The sequence below is a fragment of the Eptatretus burgeri genome, chromosome 1 (assembly GCF_056783735.1).
Source record: "Eptatretus burgeri isolate ZD-2024b chromosome 1, Ebu_testis_v1, whole genome shotgun sequence".
Classification (NCBI taxonomy): domain Eukaryota; kingdom Metazoa; phylum Chordata; class Myxini; order Myxiniformes; family Myxinidae; genus Eptatretus; species Eptatretus burgeri.
In genome coordinates, this window is record NC_140961.1 from 104,100,784 (window position 1) to 104,127,034 (window position 26,251).

Here is a 26,251-nt window from a genome sequence, read left to right on the forward strand (position 1 = left end):
TCATGCTGTCTTCTTGTCCCCTCCCGCTGCCTTCTCGTCCCCTCGCACTGCCTTCCCATTCCCTCCCCTTTCCCTCCATGCTGCTTCCCCACCCTGCCTCTGCCTTCCCCCACCTCATGCTTCCTCCCCCCTACCCTCATGCTGCCTTCCTTTCCCTCCTCCTACACTATCCTCCTCCCAAACCCCCTCCCCCATACAACTCTTTGGAGGTCGAGGAGTGGAAGGGGGTCAAATAATGTATGAAGTGGACAAATGAAACCTTTTTTTTGTGAGAATTTTTGTTTTTACCCCCTGGCTTTCCCTCAAGTCCCCCTATCAAACGATGTCCAGAACACCCCCTTCCCCTCCCCACTACCCCTATCTTTCCACCATCCTCCTCTCTCCTTTCTCTATCCTTCCACTCCCTTCTCTCTTTCTCTTCCCCCCTACCCCTTAACCGATGGGATGCATTTGCCAGTTATTGTAATAAATATCGAATGAACTCCTCAAATCTAAACACGCACTCTTGGGATGTATGTGAATTGCTTGTCCACCTGTTTCACTCCATATTGTTGTTGCTTAGGGTACATTCCACTACGTCGATCTCCGTAGAGAAAAGCGAGCTCAATTGAAAATAATAATCATGAGCACTACCCAGCGCTGCCCTGGGAGGGGTGGCGGTGGGGGTCGGGATACCTGGGTGCTCCCCGGCCAGGTGAGTTTTCCTGGCAGTGGTTTCTGGATGTGTTGGACATTGACAAGCTGTGAAGTTATTGGCCTCACGATGGTTACCTCTTGCCTGTGGGGACGGCAGCAGCACTGCCTGACCCCACATCCCAATGTACACTTTATAGCAACTTTGGTAGCCTCAAAACAAACGTCAAGGCGAATGTGTGGAAGATTAAAACCTGCCCAGATTCCGAAGTGTTGACCCACAAAATTTGGGGCCTCTCGGCTTTACAGTTCGATCGTGATAAAACGACGTGCAAACAGACAAACGCACAAACAAATACACAAACGCACAAACACTTGAAAATATATTAATGACATGATTAATTCTCACGTTGCGACGTTTGAATGTTTCACTTTTATTGCAGCTGGAATGAATACTGGTGTTTTAATTTTACTTTATTTATTATAACCAGCCTTGGTGGCACAATGGTTCGAGCATCTCCTCTGATTCTGAAAGGTCAGCAGTTCGAACCAAGGCCGAGTCGTCCCAAATTCTCTAAAAATGCTACTTGATGTTTTCTTCCTTGATGTTCAGCATTTAAAAAGCATAGATCATGGAAAAAAAGCATAGATCATGGAAAAACAACCATAAGTTGGCAGTCATTGCCCAGGTTTGATGGACTTATAATGGCCTCCTCCTGCATAGAAGTTCCTTTTAAGGGAACTCACGACGTTATAATAAACTTTAATGATGCACATAACATTTTGAGGATTTCTTTTTGTAGAATGTTGAGTTCTAAGCAATTTCTGTTTGTTTGAAAATATGTGTATCCTGAAAAGCAACACAAGTTTTATATCTTTTCCTGTTAAAAATAAAAATAAAAATGAATAGCTCTTTATTCCTGTGTATGGACATCAGGCCTATTGAGCTGTTTCATGAAAGACTTGGCCCAAAAAGCATTCTCTGGTCCACCCTGCAGAAACTGGGGAATATATAATTGGGCTCTTGAAATGTTGGAGTAGTAGTTGTAGAAGTTGTTGTGGTTATTTCTGAGTAAACTGGCATTTTTGATTTGACATTAATGTTCAAGAAAATATTAAAACAGGATCACATGGGTGTGTGTGTGTGTGTGTGTGTGTGTGTGTGTGTGTGTGTGTGTGTGTGTGTGTTTGTGTGTGTGTGTGTGTGTGTGTGTGTGTGTGTGTGTGTGTGTGTGTGTGTGTGTGTGTGTGTGTGTGTGTTTGTGTTTGTGATGGGCACGACAGATTTTTTTTGAAATGTTTTTGTATAATGTTCAAATTGTGAAGACCACATAGAATGCAATTTACGAGGGACTTTCAAAAAGGTTGTCCGTTCAAGACACGTCGATGCTCTTGTTATTGAACATCTGCGAATGTGTATCGAAGAATGAAAGTGAAATTTTTTTTACGGAAAATAAAGAAAGTAAAATCAAGTTGAACATTCTATGAATATTGCACCTCACTCGGATAACTTTTTTTTCATTCACCATTCTACATGAAGTTCAGAAAGCATCAAAGGCAAGAATAACTCGCATAAAATACCGAGCTGTTAGTTCCATTCAAAGATTCCTTTTGGCAGGGCGAAATTGCTTCTTTTCATCTTGGAACTTCACAATGAAGTCGAAATTAACCGTGTAATTTCCATACCGCAAGGGATTCGGAGGAGGTGAATTAGCCGTGTGCAATTTCTGTGAGCCATTTTTACTAATAATTGTGACATTGAATCGATGAAGTGATATTCCTTCGGTTTCTTTGATAATGAAAAGCAGACGAAGGGTACGGATGGTTTAATGATGTCGATACAAATTGACACCTGAACTACATTACAGGCATTAGGTGATGGAACGACGGCGCGATGCTTTCTATGCTATTAGCCACGACAGTCTTTTTTGTGGAATGTCAATTTTATTTGCCCATCTGCTATATTTTTTGATGCCAAAAGAGGTGGGTGAGTTGGTGTTGGGGGTTGAGGGTGGTGGAGTGGGAGCGGAGGGAAAGAACAGTGAAAACAAAGCCGCACAATGATGCGATTCAAAGTATGTTTTACTCGAATGGATCTTGCTTCGTCGGCCGATGATGTCAAATCATTGTTCGTTGACCCTGATCTTACTGTCTCAATAGCTGTTGTTGTTTCATGATCGAATGGAATGTGATTTTTCAGGGAAGGAAAGGGAAGGGGGCGGTAAACAAAGTAAACATGTTAATTCAGTCAAAAAGGTCATTTTTATTCCAGAAAATTTGACACTCAAAAGTTTGCTTTCTCTCTTCACTCCCAGGCCATTTAAGCTCTAAGTGTTTTCAGGAGAGGTCTTGATAGATTTGCTGAAAATTACATCCAGACTCCCACAACAAGGATCCATTTTTCATTGAAACAGGGATCAAGTATGAACCTTATTTGTTCACCAATGAATCCACAATTTTGACCGAGCAATCAGTGAGCCATAAAAGTGTCTTCGCAAGTGTCATTGCTACATATTTTTGCAAAGATGTGCGCAATACATTGATGAATGAATGCTGGAATAAAGAGTGACGAATCACCCATATTGGTGTCATTCTTAAGAGAATGCTATTATGTTCTCCATGTGCAAGGTTGGCTGGAATATAATTATCAAATGCATTTTCCGCTTTTAGTCTCGAATGTGAATCCACGGGAGTGGGTAACATTCGACAAGCCGCTGCTCAGCGCCACTCTACATTTTCAGATCCGAAAGCCTGGTTAATAAAAAAAACTTGCATTTCACGAATATCACTTCTAAGTCGGCTATCCTCATGCTTGTATTAGCTTTCAGCTTATAAAGAACCCATGTTGCCAATTTTCAATAAGTGGCCTGGCTAAACTCCAACATTTTCTCTGAAGACCTCCCCAGTTTAAAATTGCCTGAAGCCATCGCTGGCAAAGTCCATAAAATAGTTCAAGTCACGTGATGGCGGCAGTAACAAGCCAAAGCAGAGTCTCCATACCTGCCAAACAAACATCCACACACCCAGAGCCGCGCCAAGGCCTTATATATATTTGAGGTTGAAGTAATGTGAGATGAGGGGTGTGGTTTAATTTGAGGTTCACAGCCGCTCTCGTTGTGTTGAGCGGTTTGGTTTATTTGTAAGCCATTTAACAGCCGAGTTTGGGTTTTCATTTTATGACTTTGTAGACCGGTCTGCGGACAGACTATTAACTGTAGGCTGTTGTATCCGGGAGACATGGGCAAACTGGCCGATTTTAACAGGTCATGTTTAATAATACCTATTACAGAGTAGGATGTTATAAGATACCCCTGGAAGTTCACCTCCCCCCTTTCCCCTCTCTCTCGACCCCCCCCCCTCCCCCCAAAAAAACAAACTCCTGGTTATATGTTCAGTATCCTGAACGTCCGCACCAGAGAGATCTCTGGCTGATTGTATTAAGTTGGCAATTTCAAATTTAAAATGTTCACCTATATATAAAAAAAGAGATCGGTCCTGGCATGCATCCATCCTTCCTTCCCTCCGTCCATCCAGCCATGTGACCATATGTCTATAATTTACGTACTATTGGAATATACCTTTTGACCCTTTAGACTGCTGAGACCCCTTAGACCTTTGAAGACTCTCGAAGAACCTGAGGACCCTTAAGATACAAATGACTTAAGGACCCAAATGACACAAAAGACTTAAGGACCCAAAAGCAACAAAAATCCTAAAGACCCAAAAGACCCTGAAGACCCAAAAGACCCGAAATACCCCAAATTCACCAAAGACCCTGAAGACCCTGATGGCTTTTAAAGATCCGAAGACTCAAAATGACCCAAAAGAACCCAAATACCCAAAAATATCCTGAAGAACCAAAAGACTCTTTAGACCCTTTCAACCTTAACACCATTTAGACCCCTTATATCCAGCAGACAGATGAGACAACTTAGACCCTTGATTACTTCGACCACTTGGACCTTCTTATGTCACAAATAAATTTCAAATAAATACGATATCACCAATATTACAAATACATTTGTAGAAACGAAATGTTTGTATTGATATTGGTGTAAATCGTGCCAACACAGCAAGTTTGTGACGTCAATCTCTGCTACGACGTGTGGAGAGGCGAGCGAAGTGGGCCGATCCACGCTCGTTATGCTGAAAATCATAACGAAGTATGTGTACGCAGGAGACATCCTCCACGACTTTACTCTATCGTGAGTACAGCATCATAATCTTCCTGTACAACGTTTTTCATTTTTGCATTACGTTCCTTTCAGCTTCACCTCGCATATTTGCTTGGGTCATAATAAACTGTCAGGATGATAATAATTGTTCTGACAAATTTCAAATATGCTTATAATATAATTCCAATGGGAATTGGTCGCAAAATGCTGAAGCTTGCAGGTAAAGAACGGTGTTGTCTTCAACTCGTGATGAAATGACAAAGTATCAACAGGAACAAGCTAAGCGTTTACAAGGATAAGCAGCCAGTCCAACCGGCTTAATATCCGGTCTGATAATGCAATGCCCCGCTTGCACAATTACAATGAAGACCCTCACCCCCAACAATCTCCCCCCTATCCCCACCCCCTCAGTGATAGCTGGATGCTTGGTTCAGAGATTCTAATATCACATTTTCACATAAATTTAGATGTAAACTGGAAGCTAACAAAAGATAAGTGCGAGTATATCAAATGCATTGCCCCAGTTCGACCCACAAACCTTCACCATCATTTTGTCATCGCACGAATGATGACAATTCTTGATACTATTTTACTTCTTTGACCCACACTCGATGTCATCTCTCTTCGGATGCACTTCGATTTGCCTTTCTTCATTCCTTAGAGGCCATTTACAATTGTATACTGCTCCCCAATGCTTTATTGTTGTTCCTGGATCACGTGTGGCATCACGTGGTCAACTTTTTTGTGCCCAAACTACTGCTGCAAGCTACTTGATAGACCCAATCCAAGAGGCCAGGCACTTCGAACATGCAACCACATTTACCCGTCTCCATAATATTACTGTTCTAAAGTTTCTTAAATCATAACTTGCATGATATTATGACATTTGACCATAACATGATCTGATATCTTACAATATGGGCATGAAAATCTTATCGTTAACTCCAGTGGTAAACTTGCATGAAGAGAACAAGAAGTTTTGAGTGATCAGTTGACTTTTTGAAGATAATTTAAAAGTGTGTTCTGTTTGGAAACCACTTGCAATGTAATATGAATTCCACAAGCACAAAACATCTGCAAAAGAAATGTTGAAACAACTCGAGAGAAGTCCATCAATAATATGATGCAAATTACAGGCTTGTGCTGGCAGAGGGTAACCATTTTGTTTTTTATGCTTTTTTATGAGCCCAGCTTGGGGGCTGGTAGGATGTCCTCAAGAGATATGCACACTCTTATCTAAGCTGCCTAGTCTAGATATAAATCCCGAGCCAGCTCTTAACTGTCATACCGGTGTTTTATATGCAGGGAAATTCATCAATGTGTGTGCTGTCCCTCGGATGGACTTGAAACAGATGTCCCGTCTGCCAGCATTCCTTGGTGGACGTTAAATATCCCATGGTGTCCTTCGCAAAGAGTAGGCGAGCTATCGCCAGCACCATGGCCAAATTACAAATTCCTGCCCTCACTACTTAGTCGAACATCAGGCCTGGCCAGCCAGTTCGTGAAAGACTCAGGCAAAGCTTCCCCCATCCAACTCGACAAGAACATGGGAATAATTGTGGCCATTAAAAAAGATGAAGAAGAGTATGAGCCCTGTTTGTTATCTGGGCAATTTGAAGCAATTATTCACCATACATAACGAGACTTTATTTTGCCATCTGTCTCATGTATGCCTATTGTTGGCTTAATGATTAGGGTGGCAGGCTTTGGATCCCAGGGTCCTGAGTTCAAATCCCGCTCAGCTGTTGAATTAATACCAGGTGGGGTCAACTCGACCTGTCATCCTGAGGTTGGCAACATGAGTGCCAGCATGCTGGTATACTGTGTCGGAGTGGTGACCCGTCCACGATTGTACCCAATAGCCAAGGAGACTGCTCAGGCAGCACCAACGCTCTACACAGAGTATGGTCCCAATGGATGGATGGATGGATGACGCCATAACGAGGTTGCGTCTGAATGGGTTTGAGGGTAGTGGAGTCGTGGCTGAAACCTGAATCCTATCCAGGTTCCTCCTGATGACTCTATCTTTGCTCTTTGTTTATTTGGGTTCCTTCTGATGACTCCAATGCAGTAATTGGTTTTCCATTTGAATATGTGGTGATACTACCCCTGCCATGAGGATAGCGTGGTACTTGCATGAGACGTGATATATATATATATATATATATATATATATATATATATATATATATATATATATATATATATATATATATATATATTTAGGCAACTCAGAGACAACTTGATGGAGAAGATGGAAATTTACTGGTGCAATTTACCTGTGCAAAATTTCAGGACAATATTTCGTTCAGTTCGTACTATAACTGATATGCCGATTAAAAATTGTTATTTGTGGTGGATTTTTTTTCTCCTTTCAGCATGTTCCATTTGTGCGGTGGGAATGAAGGGCACAACATAATTTCTTGAAAATGGACACGTGAGACATTCTGCCCCGAGCAAAACTTGTGCAAACAGTTTCTCTTGCATGAGAAGCGCCGTCTCGTGCACAGTACGTACTTTCAGAACTTTTCCTGAGATGCAAGTGTGGAGCTGCGTGGGTAATCATGAGACCTGCTAGGCCGAGGCTTCACGAAAATGAAACCTCGTGACTGCAGGAGCAAAGTAAATAGTGCTTCACATACATGCGTTTGCATCAAATGATGATGATTATTCGGGGACCGTGCCATCCTGTTTGGTACCCGATTGATTTCGTTCAGATTATTCTGAGTGCGTTATTATTATTTTACTTCCACCGCCGTTTTGCACGTTTATTCGCTTTTAAATTTGTTTTCTCTGCAACAGCATGCGATTGACACGTAATGTTCAACAGAGGAGTGACAACAGAGGATAATTTTTGTTGATACTATGACCTCATAGATCACGTGGTATGGCAGCCATATTGGATTAAAGGGGAAAAAAATTGGACATCTCCGAAACGGCACAATTAAAAAAATTGAAACTTGGCACATGTCAGATACTCCCCTTGGGGAATAAACTTGATAACAATGGATGTCATCAGTGAAGTGGTATGCCAGCCATAATTGGATGCATCGAAATCCTTATCCGATCAATACGAAAATTATTAAGGGTTATCTAAGAAATTTGTCGACATGATTGAATTGATGTCATTGATCACATGCTCTGACAGCCATATTCATTTGGGGGAAAAAAAAGAAAACCTTAAAAAAAATTCTTCTCCACAACAGCCTACCAGATCGAATCAAGGGAGTGTAAGCAATATAGCTTGAAAAGTTAAACGTCGTCGGTCACATGATCTGGCAGCCATGTTGGGTTGAAGCTAAAACCTTGAAAACATCTCTCAAACCACTGAACCAATATGTACGAAACGTCAAGTATGTGAGCACCCATGTGGAGGCAAGGGTGATAACTAAAATGTCATTGGTTACATGGTGTGGCAGCCATAATAGATTGAAGGAAAATGTTTTTTTTTTTAATCCTTCTTTTGAACCATTTAATCGTTTGTTGCGAAATTTCACGCTTATGATCGGTTTATTAGTCACGGGGAATATCGTTTGAAAATTTCAATGTCAGCCGTCATGTAGGCTGGCAGCCATGTTGGATTGAAGGTAAAACCTTTAAAAAATAAATTCCTTCTCTTGAACCATTTCATTGATTGATGTGAAATTTCATGTGGAAATGATTGACTATCCATGGGGAATATAGGTTGAAAATTTCAACGTCATTGGTCACATGGTCTGGCAGCCATGTTGGATTAAATGCAAAACCTCAGTTTTGTTATATAGATGTTCAAGTGATTTGATTTCTCAAGAATGAGATTTCTGTGTCGATATAAGATCAATGGTTACATAGAAAATAATGGTGTGAACTGTACATGCATGATGGCAAAAAACAGGTTATTGGTACAATCTTTTATTGAGACAAGAATAAATTAAGTAATCTTTTAAAAGTTGTTATGGAAACACTGTATTGTCTATTCCAGCATTATTAATAAATTATCTCAATGAATGTTGGCATAAATATTTTGTAACCCCAAATAGTAACGAGCAGGATTGGATGTCTGCGTGTCATCCTTTCCTGAAGGCTGGAATGGCTGGTAAAGTGTGTGGAGGACACCATGATAGAAGATAGTATAGAGACACACGTGGTGAGTGGAGGATCAAACCCCATGGCAAGTGTGGGCAGTGTACTCCCTGTGGAAGATAATGCAGACACCATGGGCAGTCGAGTGGGAGAGCCCCAAATTGGTAGTTCAGAACCCAAGCCTGCCAGTATAAAGCCTATACAGGATGATGTAGTACAGTCCACAGGGATGGTAGAATGAGACTATGGGGTGCAGTTTATTTGGGCAGGTAACAGGGTGCAATAGTTTGGCAGACACCATGGGGGGGGGGTGCTGCCTATTGGAGCACGTTATGGGGTGCAGCATAGAAGAGACCATGGGGGTATGATTTCAGAGTCAATGGAGAGTGTAGAGAGTCCAGCTCGCACCGCAGAATTTGAAGAGGGGATGAATGTGTGCCTGGGACATGCAGAGGCTGATGTTGTGGAGTACCTGCAGACACAGAAGCAGAGCATATAGAGGACAGCACAGGATCCAGTGACCTGGAGGAGAGGTGTGACCATCTGAAGGAGCAGCCGGTTTTCGCCAGGTATGTGACCAAACACATGGTGCACGTAAATGGTTCCTGGGTAAAGGATCCTCTCAGTGGGGTTTGAGTGTGTGTGTCTGTGTCTGTGTCTATGTGTCTATGTGTCTATGTGTCTATGTGTCTATGTGTCTATGTGTCTATGTGTCTATGTGTGTGTGTGTGTGTGTGTGTGTGTGTGTGTGTGTGTGTGTGTGTGTGTGTGTGTGTGTGTGTGTGTGTGTGTGTGTGTGTGTGAGAGAGAGAGAGAGAGAGAGAGAGAGAGAGAGAGAGAGAGAGAGAGAGAGAGAGAGAGAGAGAGAGAGAGAGAGAGAGAGAGAGAGAGAGAGAGAGAGAGAGAGAGAGAGAGAGAGAGAGAGAGAGAGAGAGAGAGAGAGAGAGAGAGAGAGAGAGAGAGAGAGAGAGAGAGAGAGAGAGAGAGAGAGAGAGAGAGAGAGAGAGAGAGAGATAAATAACCTGTGTGAGTTGAATGAGTACATTGCTGAAGGCACTGTGTTTTGGGCTGAGAATCACGAAGGAAGAAATATGCCCCCATCCTGATTGATGACCAACAATGCAGATGTTAGGTGGACAGAAACCTGCAGTGACAGAGACTGCTCACTTTAGCTTGGCTCCGAGAGCAGAGAGGGAGAGGTGGGGGCCAGACCCTGCATTTGCGGCCACACCAGGCTCAACAGAGGCTGAGAAGGAAAGGAGCAGGCTGCTGCAGATGGATGCACTGGGTCCATGAGCCTTGGAGGAAGGCAAGGGTAAGCATAGGCAACTACATCCCACTAATGAGCCTTGGAGGAAAGGTGGGGGTCATTACCATCAGGCCGAGGGTCCAACAAGCAATAAAAGGAGCAGCGGAGGAAAGAAATATGTGCATATTTGTGTGTGTGTGTGTGTGTATATTTTTAATTATTTATTTATTTAGCGTAGATTGGTTAGCTGCTCTCGCCTCACCACATGTCGTTACATTGGGAAAGACACCGCCACGTTATGAAAAATACTTTACCACCACGTTATTGAAACACCTCACCACCACATAATCAAAAACACCTCACCACCACGTAACCACCACATTATTAAAAACATCGCACCGCCATGTTATTAAGAACACCTCACCTCCACATCATTAAAAACAACTCCCACTGTTCAATTCAAAGGGATAGTTGAGGGCTTGCTGTCAAACCTCAACTCTGATTCTGCAACCGGTCCAGATGTCTTAAGCCCACGTGTCCTAAAAACCTGCTCTGATACTCTTGCTTACCCTCTCTCTGTTCAATTCACCCTCTCATTTACTCAAGGTCATCTGCCATCTGCTTGGAAATCAGCAAACATTAATGCTCTGCAGAAAAAAGGTGCAAAACAGATCCCTGCTACGACAGACCAATCAGCCTTCTCCCAATCATCAGCAAGGTTATGGAATCCATCATCGCTTCAGACATGAAATCCTTCCTCTTCTCCAATGGCTTGATTTCCAATCATCAATTTGGTTTCAGACCAGGTCACTCTACCCTGGATATGCTGCTTCTGCTCTCCCATCAATGGATGGAGGTCCTCAATGCCAGACAAGAAATCAGAGCCATCTCCCTCGACATGTTGCGTGGTTTCTATATGGTCTGGCACTCGCCCTGCTCAACAAACTCTCTTCCAATGATATGCAAGGCCATTTCCACTCATGGCTCGCAGACTTCTCTCCTGTCGCAACCAACATGTGGCCCTTAATGGAGTTCTCTCATCCCCTCTTCCTGTCCAGGCTGGTGTTCCTCAAGGCTGTGTTCTAGACCCTCTTCTTTTTCTGGTTTTCATCAATGATCTCTCCGACTCTCTGGAAAATCCTCTTTATCTCTTTGCAGATGAATCCATCCTCTGCCGTACCATCTGTCATCCCTCAGATCACCAAGCAGCAGCTTCTTCACTCTCTGCAGATCTGGATAAAATCACAAGTTGGTCCAACACGTGGAACATGTCTTTCAATCTGGACAAATCTGGACAAATCTCACACTCTCACCATCTCTCTGCGAAAGGATCGTCTGGAACCACCACCCCATCCCCACCCCCACCCCCATCTACTTTCTCAACAATCCTCTTTAAGAAGTCCTTTCATTCAAACTTTTGTGCCTCACTATCTGCCATGATCTTTGCTGGAAAAGCCACATCTCCATGCTGGCCTCCAAAGCCAGTCACCGATTAGGCATCCTCCATCATGCAAAGTCCTTCCTTGGCACTGAATTCCTGACCACATACAAAGCTTTCATCCGCAGTCTGATGGAGTGCTGCTCTCCCCTCTTGGCTGCTGCTCCCGCCTCTCACCTTTCTCGGCTCCACACTGTGGAAACCAAGGCATTTAAGATCAATGGTGTCTCCTGTGATGAGGCTGAGTCTTTGGGTCCCTCACTGTCTCACCACTGGCAGGTCGGTGGTCTTTCTGTCTTCTATCATCTCCTCTCTGGCCTCACACCCACCCCACCATGCTCTCTCTGCTATCTGTCTCACCCATATTTCCGCAGGGTGCTCAAGGTCCATCAGCAACCCTCTTCTGGTTAAACTACCAGAATCAGGAATCACTGCTCACCTTCACTCTTTCATTCCTCTTTTTCCCCAACTTTTGGAACAAACTCCCACACACTCTTCAATCCCACTCTTCCCTCCAAGTCTTCAGAATAGCTGTTCACCCCCATCTCTTATCTTCCCCCATCCAAAACCATGATCTTTTCTACCCCCATTAATCCACCCCAAACCCACCTCATACATATGGTTGAGAAGGACGGCTGGCTTGACAAGCGATATCTTTGTCTGAATATCCAATACTTTGTCAGAATTAGACAAAGAACAGTTTTTTCAGCATTCAGAAGTGCTGCAAAGTTCAAATCTGGAGCTTAAATTTTGTAATTTGGCTTAGTTTAAGAGATTCTTAAGATTATGGCATGTGCAGAAATGAAATAAAACCACAAACACTGGCATCTCCAGGCATTTATAAGTGTTGCAATGCGCCCAGCAATTCGTAGCTATGACGAATAGGCATTCGATAATGAGTGACGAAAGTGAAAAAAAAAACTTTATAATGAAGAAATCATTGTGATCTGTTCCAAGTTAAGGCATAGTTGAACAGGCCAAAAACATGGTGCCTTCAGACCCCAGCGAGGTAACCCAGGATATGCCTTAAAACCTCAGTGAGTGAAGTGGCCGAGGATCGCCAGATAGAGGATACAATTAAATATGGCCGTTAATTATCTTCAAAAGGGGTGTTTTAATTAACCCAAACACCGAATTTTCACTCTTGCATTTCCTTAAGTTCTTGCACTTCCATGGAGGTCTTCCTTGAAGGAGTTGCATGCAAATTTTCAGCCTGCTAGGTTTCATGGTTTTGGACTAATGGAGGAGACACACATACACTGATTGACTAACTGACACATTGATATTTATTATAGACAAGCAGGGTACCCATCACTGATGGGCTCGTAGACATCTCACCTTAAATGAGTGTGGATTAGTAAAAACGGGAATTCAGTGTAAATATTCAGTGTGCAGATGTCGCAGTGGGTGGATCTGGTAACCTTGGCAACCTCGTTCCATTCCACCAGCGAAGATTTCCAATTCATGTTTATTTTACCTCCGAAGTACTACTTGGGAGTAAGGATGACATTATGAAAGCTTGGCTGGGAAACTAAATTAGGCACATTTTGGGCCTACCACCTGATGAAAGATCACCAAACTTCTTTCCATGCCGACCAACAACATACAAGCATCTATCCCTCTCCACATCACTTCTTCAGTCCCCAACCTGCCACCTCTCTCTACACTCCCCATGGCTCCATCGATCAGTCATTTCAGTTTCACTTTTCTACCTCATTTTCACTTTGGGATCTCGGCTTTGATTCGTCATCACAACTTGTGAATGGTACATGAAAAACATCGTCAAAAATGATTTTCAGGGGAATAGTTTTCAATTTTCTAATGCGTGTAGAGGGGTCTAAAGTGGTTTTAAGGATCTTAAAAGTTCAAAAAGCGGTCTAAGTGTTTTAATGGTCATAAAGGAGTCTAAAGTGTTTTAAGAGTCTTAAATGGGTCTAAATGTACGAAGGGTTCTAAGTGCAAAAGAGCAAAAACGGTCTGAGGTACCCGAATGGTCTGAAATTGTCCAAATGGTCTTAAAAGTTTGAAAGGTCTGAAAAGTGTATCAAGGGTCGAAGACGGTCTATACGTCTCAAAAGGGTATAAGTGGATATTGAAGGATCTAAGTGGTGTAAAGGGTCTAATGAGGTCTACAGGGTGTAAAGGAGTGAAGCTGTAGTAAACAAATCCCTCATGTCAATAAAAAAAAAATTAACTCTGGAGTGCAACACTGCAATAATGAGCCAAAAGACCTTCTCATGACTCTTTAAACCGCCTATTTAGGTGCACCGTGGTTAATAACCTGCTCATAAAGTTTCATCATGAATTAATTTTGGGAGCTCAAAGCAGTAAGGTGACAAACAAAAAAAACATTTCGGTTTTATAGATGAGGCGCCGCGAGGAGTGATATAAGGGACACATCGGCCATTTTGGAGTTAATGCCATATAGCACTATGTTAACCCTTCCCCTATCATCCGAGCCTATCATCATCATATCATTAAAAAATGTCGCTTACATCACTCCTCCTCGCACGGCCTCATATAGAGACGGACAACCCATTTTACTGTTTCAGCCTCTTCTTCCTCTTCTCAGGGAGGTGGTGTCACTTTTACCTCCAGCTCGTTTTAACATGTAATGAAAAAGATCGTTACATAACGGCTCTGGAAACACCCCCCAACCCCCTGTAAGTGTAAACTCACTAATGTTTGGACATACATCCACCCCCACCAAACTCCAAAACCCCAACCCCCATGCGGTTTGGTACATCATTTTTGAATGGCTCCTCAGATAACACATCGTTAAGAGGTCGGAGATATCGATAATATTGTAAGAAATGAAATATATCTCAACTCTGATTGAATATTTCAGTGATGGTGTCCAGAAACCATTTGAAAATCAAAAAAATAAAAAAAGGTTGCCAAGGTTACCGGCTGCACCCACCACGATATTTCGTGACTGAATTTTTACACTGAAATCCCATTTCCACCAATAATACAAACTCCATAAGATTTCTCATTTGAGGTGAGACATCAACGATGAAACTAATCGCACATCTATGATCAATTTACGATCAAAATTCAAATCACGATGTTAACTTGATTATTTTAACACTATGTGATGCATGTATATTTGAGATGTATAATTGGTGAAGTTAGTTAAGATGGCAACCTTTTTCTACAAACTATTTTTACTCTTGAGAGTTATGTCTTTAGATGAGCAGTAAAATTACGTGTAAAATAAAATAAAAAAAGTAAAAAAATCGAGGTGTGGATTGTATTTGTACTCTGTTCGGTTTTTGAATGATTCGTTCATTTGAAAGGTCACGTGACTCCTTCGCCGATTTTCCCGATCATGTTAAGGTCTTGATTGACAGTTATTTTTCACATTTGATACTATATTTGATGATTGGGGGTTGCCACCTCACCAAATATATGGGTATCCATATTGAAATCCTCAAGAAAATGGCCTTTTTATGAAGCATTGTGAATATGGATCTCTCATTGCTGTGATGGCGGCAGGTGGCAGCGAGGGTGTTCATAATTTATGAATTGAGAGAAAGAGATTGTTTAAAACTCCGATCGAGGTGCACCATGGTAAATAATATGATCTTATGAAGTTTAGTGGCGATTAACCTGAGGAGCTCAGAGGAGTGGTGTCACAAACAAACAAACATTTCGATATATATATATATATATATATATATATATATATATATATATATATATATATATATATATATATATATATACATATATATATATATATATATATATATATATATATATATATATATATATATATATATATATATATATATATATATATATATTGTTATGGATTTCAGAATCCGATCCGACGAATGCTTACAAACATCTAGGTCCTCAGATTGTTATTTCCCTAAATGCATGTCAAGGATAGACCTATCCCCATGTCTGGTGGGATTCGAAATGTGATGCGTTGAGAAGGGTAAATAATAGATTCCCTCCCTTATGGAAAGCTCCTTTTTCTCTTTACGACAGATACATTCATGCACTTGAGATAGACGTTAGCCCAATGGAGGCTCAACACCCTCCTTTTTCCATCGACGTTGATACCGGTTTCTTTCACCGATGCCGAGACCCTCCTTTTTTCGACGTTGATACCGGTTTCTTTCACCGATGCCGAGACCCACTGTTGTGATAATTTTTAACTTTGGGCTGAATCTAGAGATCTCGCCTGATCAAACATGGTAGCTAAATCTAAAGTCTTATTCTCTAATAGACGTTGTCTGATCAGTGGTGACTGCAGGCCGCTAATAAAGGCATCCCTGATGGATTCTTCGCAATGTTGAGTTGCTGTTACAGCCCCAAAGTTAAAAATTATCACAACACCCACCTTTTTCTATCGATGTTGACACCCCGTTCAGCAGCTCCATGGACGCTAACTGGTTCTTTCTCATATCGAGCTGAACATTGAGGTGATAATTGTTGTTGATGTTTTATGAGCGCTTCACATTTTCGCTTGGTAATTCTGAGAGATGACTGCTTTTTGCCGTTGGTCCAGCACCACAGGCATGGTGTTGTGGGCCAGGAGTGCTCGCGGGACAGGCAGGTTGTCACGACAATGATTTGCAAATGGGGCGGGGTGGATTTGGTTGGAGTCTGCACCCGCCCAGACGGGCCACCTATAAAAAGAGGACAAGAGGTCCGTTCTTGGCAGGTCAGTCGACAATGAGTCAGTTTGTGAGTCAGTTGGCGTCAGTGAGTCAGTGTCAGTCATATGGCTTTACCAATCAGTCGGAGTCCAGTCAGTCAGACGACTTTACCAGTCAGTGAGTCGGTGTCAGTCAGACGACTTTACCAATTAATCACAGTCCAGTCAGTCAGATGGCTTTTCCAGTCAGTCAGCGCCAGTGAATAGGTGACAGCCTCAGCACCGCATAGCACTTCACAAAGCCTGGTGTTGGCTTAGTGGTTAGGGCGGCGGCTTGGGATCCTAGGGTCCTGACTTCAAGCCCCGTTGGCCGCTGAATTAATATACACCAGGAGGCTGACTCAGCCTGTCATCCTTCCGAGGTTGGCAAAATGAGTACCAGTGTACTGATAAGGGGGACACTGCATCAGCGGCATAGCCACGTCCCAATTAATCATGCAACCAGCAGCCACAGGCTGCATTCGATAGAGAGAGAGAGAGAGAGAGAGAGAGAGAGAGAGAGAGAGAGAGAGAGAGAGAGAGAGAGAGAGAGAGAGAGAGAGAGAGAGAGAGAGATAGAGAGAGCACCTCACAGCTCCTCAGTCCCTTACAGCCCCTCACAGCACTTCACAGCCCCTCACAGCCCCTCAGCACCTCACAGCACCTCAGCACTTCACAGTGCCTCACAGCTGTCCGTCGGTTGTGGCTCGTGGTGGCTCCTGGCTGTGGGTGACACTCGGGCCGTTGGTGCTCATTCTGCTCAGGGCCTGCTCTTGGCGTGCCTGATTCTTGGGGGTGACATCAATTGGCGTTCAAGCATGTTCACGAGTGGGTGCACGGCAGGGCTGGGTGCTGGCAACAGACAAGGCACGCTCACTCATTTCAGGACATTTTTGTTTGACAGACGACTTCTCTTTGGTGAGTGAGACGTTTTTTCTTCCCCCCCCCCCCCAAATGATCTGCTGGGTACCCTTGTCTGTGTTTAACTGCTAAAGGCCCAGTCACACCTTGACGTTTTAGCCAGCTTATGCCGATTTTTTGAAAATTTGTGTAAAACGCTGGTACACGTCGAATACGTTATGGGTAAGTTTTGATAACATTGAGAGCACGCTGAAAAACACTGCCATACGTCGTTGTACGCTGGCTTTAAACGTTGTACTTTTTGGTTGTCCGCAAATTTTCCATGCTTGAAATTTTAAGACTTATGCCAGCGTATGACTCACATGTTCCGCATAACGCTGGCCATAAGTTGTAGGCACGTCACTCACGCGATCGTTGACGCACGTCAACACACGTTGCTTGTAAGTTACTCATAAGTCGAAACACGTCGAGGTAATGTTTAGCGTACCCGAAACTTATTTCTAACCTATGAGTAACGTATTGTACTCACGTTCCGCGATCGGTGACACACATCGACACACGTTACTTGTAAGGTGCTCATAAATCGAAACACGTCGAGGTAATGTTTAGCGTACCCGAAACTTTTTTCTAACCTATGAGTTACGTGTTGTACTCATGTTACGCGGTCGGTGACACACATCGACACATGTTACTTGTAAGGTGCTCATAAGTCGAAACACATCAAGGTAATGGTTGGCGTCGGTGTTCCAGACTCCCTGTTTTTTTTTTGTTTTTTTTCTTCCTTCCTTCGGTATGATGGTAATTTTGACACTTCGATTTCTAGTGCGGTTATAATATAATATAATTAATAGGCTGCCGCTCAACGATTTAAATCCTAACCACACTGTACACTGAACACCGTCATACCGAAGAAAAAAAAAACCGGGAATCTGGAACACTGACGCTAACCATTACCTTGACGTGTTTCAACTTATGAGTACCTTTCAAGTAACGTGTGTCGATGTGTGTCAACGATCGCATATCGTGCGTACAACTTATTCCCATCGCATGCGGAGCGTGTCGCATACGGCAAGTACGTCGTAAAATTTTCAACATGTTTAAAATTACAAGACGTACTACATTTACTACGATGTATGATAGCGTACTTTAGCGTTCTATTCACGCATACCAAACTTACCCATACCGTATTCGACGTGCGCCAGCATTTTAGACGCATTTTTCAGAGGTCGGCATATGCTGGCAAGATCGCCAAGGTGTGACTGCGATGTTGACACTTCCATTTCTGCGGCGGTTATGATTTGAATCGTTGTGCGGCAGCCTTTCCATAACCTACGCCACGTCATCGTCGGCGATACGTGCAGCGCGCTCTGCCTAAGTTAGACTATCGTTGGGCATAGGTTGTGAAGGCTGACAACAGGTCCAGCATTCGTTGGTATAAGTTATCTATAACACAACGAAACGTTCTGTGTCCGTTACTAATATGTTGTGCATAAGACCAAGTCGTTATGAATACGTCCTAATCTTTAAAATAAACATCAAAAGTTCAACGTAAGCCAGCGTTTTACATACATTTTAATACGTTGCCATTGCTGGCTAAAACGTCAAGGTGTGACTGGGCCTTAAGTAAGGCATAGAGATAAGCATTTGCCCTATGTCCCTTTTTCTCTCATTGCCTGATTGATTATTTATTTGCTTACAATTATTTTGATTGATTTTTATTTATTTATTATCTTGCCAAAACGAAGTTTTTGCAAGATATGTTAGTCAGCTTGTATGTTTTTTTTGTTGTTGTTTGTTTGTTTGTTTGTCTGTAATCACGTATAAAAAATTCTGCAGAGCACAGTTATCATTGGAAATTTTTGTAACTTCGCATGTCAGAGGCCTATAGAGGTCCCTTTCAGTGCACAAAATTTTGAAGGTCAAGGTCAAAGGTCAAGGTCACTTTGTCGCAAATCAGGGGAGTCGACGAAACCCTTATTTTTTGGGTAATTTTGATCGGATCGTCTTCAGACTTCATGGGAATATAGTTCATGGTCTGGCGCTCAGCTGATTAACTTTTGGTGGCGATTGGCCTTGACCTTCATGGTTAGCACCTGAAGTCAAACATATTTGACCCCAAGGTCAAATTTTCAAGTTTTAGGAACCAAATTGTGTAGTAGCTCAAATTGAACACCTCGATGAGTGCTTTCTAGATATGTCAAGCTTGAGACATTATGACGTCATTTGGTGACGTTATGAGGCAAACGCATATTTTTCATGGTTACTCTGTAGAACGATTCTCATCGGAATCTCTCGTAGGCAGATATTCCTCAAGGAGTCGCTCCTGGTGGATAGCAGCTCTGTTCACCTCAGTGTGACCTTAAAGAAGTTACACGTGGTCACCTTTTGGCAAGATACGGGTCACCCTGAGGGTGACATTGTTTTTATTTTCCTTATTAATAAATTGCTTTGTTGACGTTTTAACCTGTCTATGCTTGTCCTTTCCTCCCATTGATCCACCATTGTCTGGACCTAGATAGACTGGGAGGTAATTACCACACAACTTGACCTGTAATAGTCGGCACGCACCAGCGGTTAAAACGCTCGGCCACCCTAATTAAGGTCTAGTCAAGATAGGATTGGTGCTTCGCCGGGGGTGCACTCCCCTTTCAGGAAACCACGTGACCTCCAGTTAAACGGCAAAATTAGATGGTGGACCCTAGAACTCGTGGTTAACTGAGCGGCGTTCGTGGTTCTAAAGCAACCCACCGTACCACTAAGTTAATCACGAGTGGTGGCCCCAGGTCCAGCTCTTCCGGGGACAAATGGGGATTAAACCCCCTCATACTACACTCAGTACCCTTGACCGTAACAATATATACATATACAGTATATATATATATATATATATATATATATATATATATATATATATATATATATATATATATATATATATATATATATATATATATATACAGTATATTTATATATATATATATATATATATATGTACAGAATATATATATATATATATATATATATATATATATATATATATATATATATATATATATATATATATAACTTTGATTCTGCACAGAAATAGAAAAAAAGCTCAGGTTTCAACAAAATGTTGCTTATTAGTTCTGACAAAAAATTAACTTTCGAAAATAATTTAATTTACTAATGGGAGTGCAAAGTCTGTGACATAAAATCAAATTGGAGTCTGTTGAGTCTTGCAGAATATTTGCTTTTTCCTCCATTTTGTCCTGTCTGTGGTTTCTCAGTTGTTCAACATCTGTTGGTACTTGCAGGAGGTCAGGAAGTTTCCTAAAACAAACACTTTACCACGTGAAAGTCAGTTCCTAAGTTCCTACAGCCATCACTGTATGGACTTTGTGTCATGTCATTGCATCAAGTTGTGGCCTGGCTAAATAACCCATGTTGACTTGCATTAGTTTGTTGGCCTTTGGATAGTGATTTTTGTTCCGTGTATTTGTTCCAAGCTGGAGTATCTTTTGCAGTCTCTCCGGCACTTTTATTCACTTTCAGACTCAAGGGGATCACCGCTTGTACTCGTTAGATATTAGGTATCACAAAGGCAGTGCATACAGCTTTGATATGTTAATACTGGGTTAAACTACCAACCCAACTTTAAACTGTCTGTAATCTTTGGCCTTTATGAGCAGGCCGTGGTGTATCAATGAGTGTCCTTCATCATGCCGTGAATCCGGTTGTTCCTTCTGCAAGCATCCACCTGTGGATGCTCATCATCTCACAGTGTCTTCTGCAAGAATACGTCATTGTGTGCAGACTCCCTCATCAAATTCCACATATCTGCCTTGACTACCATTCAAAAATGCAATGGTAAACCATCCAGAATTTCCTATACTCTGGAGCACCGAGACTCAGGAGATAGTGTGGACGTTGGATTGGAATGGATTGGGCAGTTACATAACATTCTGGGATTAATATTCTGGAAATGAATGAACTCTTTAGCTACTTGATCATCACTTGGAGAAAAACTGACCCCCTGTTCAAGCAGATTGCACACGAGCTGCTTTCGGATCCCTTTAGGGTGGTGTAACTGAGTGCAATTTGTTGTGGGTGAGGCTCATCTTGTGCAACCATTCATATATTTCTACTGCTGAGTTCCTGCTTGTGGGGCAGAGGAATAACATTCATAGACAAGAAATGCATCAGTAAAGTAAACAAAGTTTAAAAAATCTGCAATTTTAAACAGTGCAATGCTTATACTGTAGTTTGGCTTGGCCTGATGGAGTTTTAGCAATTTCTTCTTGCTGCTCCAGACTAAAGGAACGTATCCAAACAGAAGTGTTAGTAAACTTTCTCAATTCGACTTCAGCACACAACACCTGCCCATTGTGTTTCAGAAACTGTCAGTACCTTTGTGCTTGTCATTTATATTTTTCTTCAGAAAGCAGTATCTCGTTCATAGAACATTTTTGTGTGCAGTGTTGAAGCTCATGGAGAAGCTGGAACACAGAATGGACCACGACGTCACAGCTTGTCTCTCTTCTGACATAGGACAGCTACTGACGGAGCTCCTCACAGGTATAAGTTACATATTGGTCAAACTTGAGATGCTACATGCATATCTTGATCAACCCTTTCAACTCGTATTGATTTTATTACCTCGTATTCATCATTTGAACACCTGTGCAGTGTGCATACCTGTTGGTTCACTTCAAAAATTAAATTTTGAATGCCCAACTTAAAGTTTTGCACTAAAGCTGTTACTCATGGAAAACTCTTAGTTTTGCTTTAATTCATGCATTTCTGTGTGAAGCATACCATCGTATTATTATGAATTACTGATTCCTGCCAGAAAATAATCCCATTAGGGTGGTGCTGCATTAGAGAGCATGCTGATTGGATGGGTTTTCAGTCTGACTGTCTTGGGCAGATGTAAGATGTTCCATCTTTGCTTTCACATCACTGGATCTTTGGCCTGACACAACAGCCATCCAAAGCCTGAATATAATATCCAGTACGATCAAGGATATGGAATTCGTGTAAATGAATACAGCATATTGACATTTATTGAATGAGCATTAAATGAAAATTGAAGGTGGATAGAATGTGTATACTTCCACTTAACGCTATTTTTGTTCACGCAACTGGATGATTATCCAAACAGCCTCGTACTGTTCCTAAGTGTTATTGTGAGCAGTTTTCTCTCATTGTGAAACATTTCATAAGTGTCAATCTTTTTAGTTTACCCAGAGTGATTTGTGACGCCGGACTGATGTGTAGGTGAAGGATTGTCTGGAAATTCGAGCCTGAAGGAGCCAATTTATGTCAAACATCAGGTATTTTTGTACGGCATGTGTGCGACTGTGTCACAACATCCCACTCCGACAGAGGGGAATGTGTGCACTCACTACGTCATTGTGACCTGAACCCATTTGGTGATTTTGACTCACTGAGAATGGATACTTTACAGACTATTTTTAACCCAAACCACACACCCAACATTAAACAAAATACCTCTCAACTGAGTCATTAAAATTCGCACCCAATTCCTTTGTGCCCAAACAACAATTGGTGCCAAAAACTCGACTGTTTTCTTCATCATTCCATCCTCCTCGCCCCCACCCCCTATGTATTCGTGAGTGAGAATATGCTGTTGCTGTCTGTATATTGAGCGAGGAAAAATCTATTCTTTCACCTCTTTCTTGCTCAACAAAACCACCCTGTAGGAAAACAAGGAGAAAAGACATAAAATGTCACAGCCCCCATTGTTTTAATAATTTTGCTGGATTTGGAGTTAAAAGTTAAAGGCCAGCCAATATTTAAGTACAACTAAAATGGGCACCAGTCTACCAGTCGGTGTATGTGTATGCCATCATGTACTGTGCTTGTGCCAAATTTGAACAAATTTGGACCATGCATATCTGAGAAATGGTTGGGGACACATTTAAGAAACAAAATGGTCGCCGGTCAGCCATTTTGGATATTATCTCGAAAAAAAAATAATGTGCTTATGTAAACCATTATTCTTTATCTGTGTGCCAAGTTTTGACATCATTGGTAAATGCATGGTTGAGGACATGTTCAACAATGGGTTTTTTTTATAACTAAAATGGCCATCAGTCAGCCATCTCTATCTGATCTTGAAAAAAAATATGACGTGCATATGTAAGCCATCATTCTTTAACTGTGTACCAAGTTTAAATAAGATTGATGAATGTATCTCTGAGAAATGGTTGAGGACATGTTCGATAGCGGGGCTTTTTTACAACTAAAATGTCCGCCGGTCTACTAGTCGGCTATCTTAGATCAGATCACAAAATAAAATGGGTTGCATGTGTATGCCATCATCTGCTGTTCTTATGCCACGTTTGAACAAAATCGAACCATGCATGTCTTAGAAATGGTTGGGGACACATTTAACCAAAAAATGGCCACCAGTCGGCCATCTTGGATCTGATCACAAAAATATATGACGTGCATAGGAAAGCCATCATTCCTTATCTGAGTACCAAGTTGAAACAACATCGGTAAATGCATGTCCGAGAAATGGTTGAGGACGTGTTCGACACCGGTGTTTTTTATAGCTAAAATGGCCGCCAGTTGGTAATCTTTGATCGCATCATGAAACAAAATGATGAGCATTTGTATACCATCATTTGTTGTCTTTGTTCCAAGTACAAATAAAATACGTTCATACATGTCCGAGATATGGTTGCAGATGTACACACGAATGCACAGACACGAAAATCGAGACCAAATCCCATAAGCCCCCATTTCGGACTAAGTCCAACAGGGACTAAAAATACCAATTTTAAATGCAGGGAACCACGTGTGCTTCAAATTAAAGAAGTAAAATCAAATATGGACATGATGAAGTATTGACTTTTTGTAAATGGTTTATTTGACTTCCATATATGCGGGATGTTCAAAAATTTATACAAACGCAGCACTCACAACAGTCCAAAACATACCGACATTCTATCATATCGTGATATGATGAGATATTGTTATGGGGCCGGGTATCGGTAGCGAGCATGACCGCTAGAGGGAGCAGTAGAGTCGGCTCCACTGAACACACCGGAATTGAGGTTGTGCCTTTTGGATAAGTCCGAAAGGCACGGGTCTCTTACTGGACCATGAGTCGCCAATAATTCGACCGTGTGGGGTAGGGTCAATTTCAAACTTCAATATACCTAATTACCCATGTGGACAAAGCTACCGGGGAATTCACACCCTTGACAGACCTCGAGCGGAACGAGCCGTTACCGAGCCCGAACCCTGTGTAACCTGAGGGGAGATTACCAAGGCCTGTCGGACCAAATGAACAATTTACGGCCTCGCTATTTCTCAACACACACCATGCCAAGCCAATGAAAGAAACACAGAAACGAGCTGGAACATTTAACAAAAGGGATATTTATTTAAAATGGGGAGGGGAGCACGCAAGAAGGCAGAGTTAACCGAATAATGAAGGAATAGCAATTTATGTACTGGCACTTATGCAGTTTAACTTAATAGACTGGCACCACAAACACACACACACGTACACCCAAAAAGAAACGGACCCGTCAGGTCTTTATTGGAGGCCTCCAGCTCGAGGAAAGGTGAGCTGGAGGTCAGAGCCTATTCTTGGACCTCTCCACCTCGTGCGGTCTTCGACGATCCGGTGTGGCAGGACTCAAACCCACTACACAATGCCGCTCCAAGCCCAGGCAGGCGATCCTCGCGGGACAGGTTCGCAGGCACACAGGCCACAAGAGAAGACACCCTGCTGGCGGGACTCCAGGAAGGCGACGACTGGCTTCAGAAGACCACCAGGTGTCTGAAGACCGAAGACCAGAAGACAATTCTCAACTCTCTGAAGACCAGAAGACAACTCTCAACAACAACTCTCATTTGGCCCACGTGCGCTTCTCTTATCCCCCGCTCGCACTCCCTAATTGGGCCGAGAGAACGCTCTATGCCCATATTTGGAGCCAAGCCAGACCGAAATGCTTGCGCTCTGGTTTTGCCCCAAATATGGGCACAACGCTTGTGCCCATATTTGGGGCGAAGCCAGCACACCAACGTCCAGAGAAACCCCGCCTAGCACACTGGACTCTACCCACGTACATACTGACACATACGCGTGCAAAGGTGCTGGTGGATGATGGTGGAAGGAAGCGAAGGCAGGTGTCATTGTCGTTGTTGTTGGTAATTTAAATCATAACTATCAAAATAACTCGGAGCACATACAATTAATCACTCATTAAACATAGGACGGGACCCTAACTAGAAACACATACTTACCGATATAGCTGATTTATTGGGCCTGGCTGTTGTGTGCAGTAAGCTTCCAAATTCGCAACAACATCTCTATCTATATCTCCGTATGCCGTTCGGCGTATCAAGTGATGATGAGTAATGCTAATTTTCAATAAGATTCCAAAAGTTATTTGAAATTGTCATGTTCTACAATAGCCCTTTATAAGCCCCCATTGGACTTATTCCGAAATGGGGGCTTATGGATTTGGTCTCGCTTTTCGTGTCCGTGCGTGCATCTGCAACCATATCTTGGACATGTATGGACCAATTTTATTCGTACTTGGCACAACAACAACATATGGTGGTATACATAAGCACGTCATTTTGTTTCATGAAGTGATCAAAGATGACTGACTGGCGGCCATTTTACTTGTAAAAAAAAATCCTGGTGTCAAACACATCCTCAACCATTTCTCGGACATGCTTTTACCGATGTTGTTCAACCTTGGTACACAGGTAAAGAATGATGGCTTACATAAGCACGCCATTTTATTTCAAGGTCAGATCCAAGATGTCTGACTTGCAGCCATTGTAGTTGTAAAAAAAACACCTGATTTTGAACATGTCCTCAACCATTTCTTGGATAAGCATTTACCAATGTTGTTCAAACTTGGCACAAAGATAATGAATGATGGCTGACATATGCATGTAATTTTTTTTCGAGATCAGATACAAGATGGCCAACACGACCATTTTAGTTGTAAAAAAAAAAAAAACCCCGATGTTGATCACGTACTCAACCATTTCTCGGGCATGCATTTACTGATGTTGTTCAACCTTGGCTCACAGATAAAAAATGATGGGTGGCATTTGCACATTTTTTCTCGAGATTAGATCCAAGATGGCCGACTGAGAGACATTTTAGTTTTAAAAAAAATCCTGATGCTGAACACGTCCTC

The 26,251-nt window shown here is 42.2% G+C and overlaps 1 protein-coding gene and 1 long non-coding RNA gene across 3 annotated transcripts in view; one reads left to right on the top strand and one right to left on the bottom strand.

The window, feature by feature from the left end:
* The window catches only part of LOC147035092 (uncharacterized), a 260,465-nt gene that overhangs the window by 132,204 nt on the left and 102,010 nt on the right, over nucleotides 1–26,251 (top strand). The window contains exons 3-6 of one of the 2 annotated variants that reach the window (XR_015061343.1): nucleotides 7,187–7,317; nucleotides 9,323–9,439; nucleotides 16,973–17,126; nucleotides 21,528–21,626. This is a non-coding gene — a long non-coding RNA (uncharacterized LOC147035092). The remainder of the gene's footprint in view (nucleotides 1–7,186; nucleotides 7,318–9,322; nucleotides 9,440–16,972; nucleotides 17,127–21,527; nucleotides 21,627–26,251) is intronic. The other variant, XR_015061347.1, reaches the window with a different exon arrangement.
* LOC147035094 (uncharacterized) overlaps nucleotides 1–26,251 on the bottom strand; it is a 382,679-nt gene that overhangs the window by 52,063 nt on the left and 304,365 nt on the right. The window lies entirely within an intron of this gene.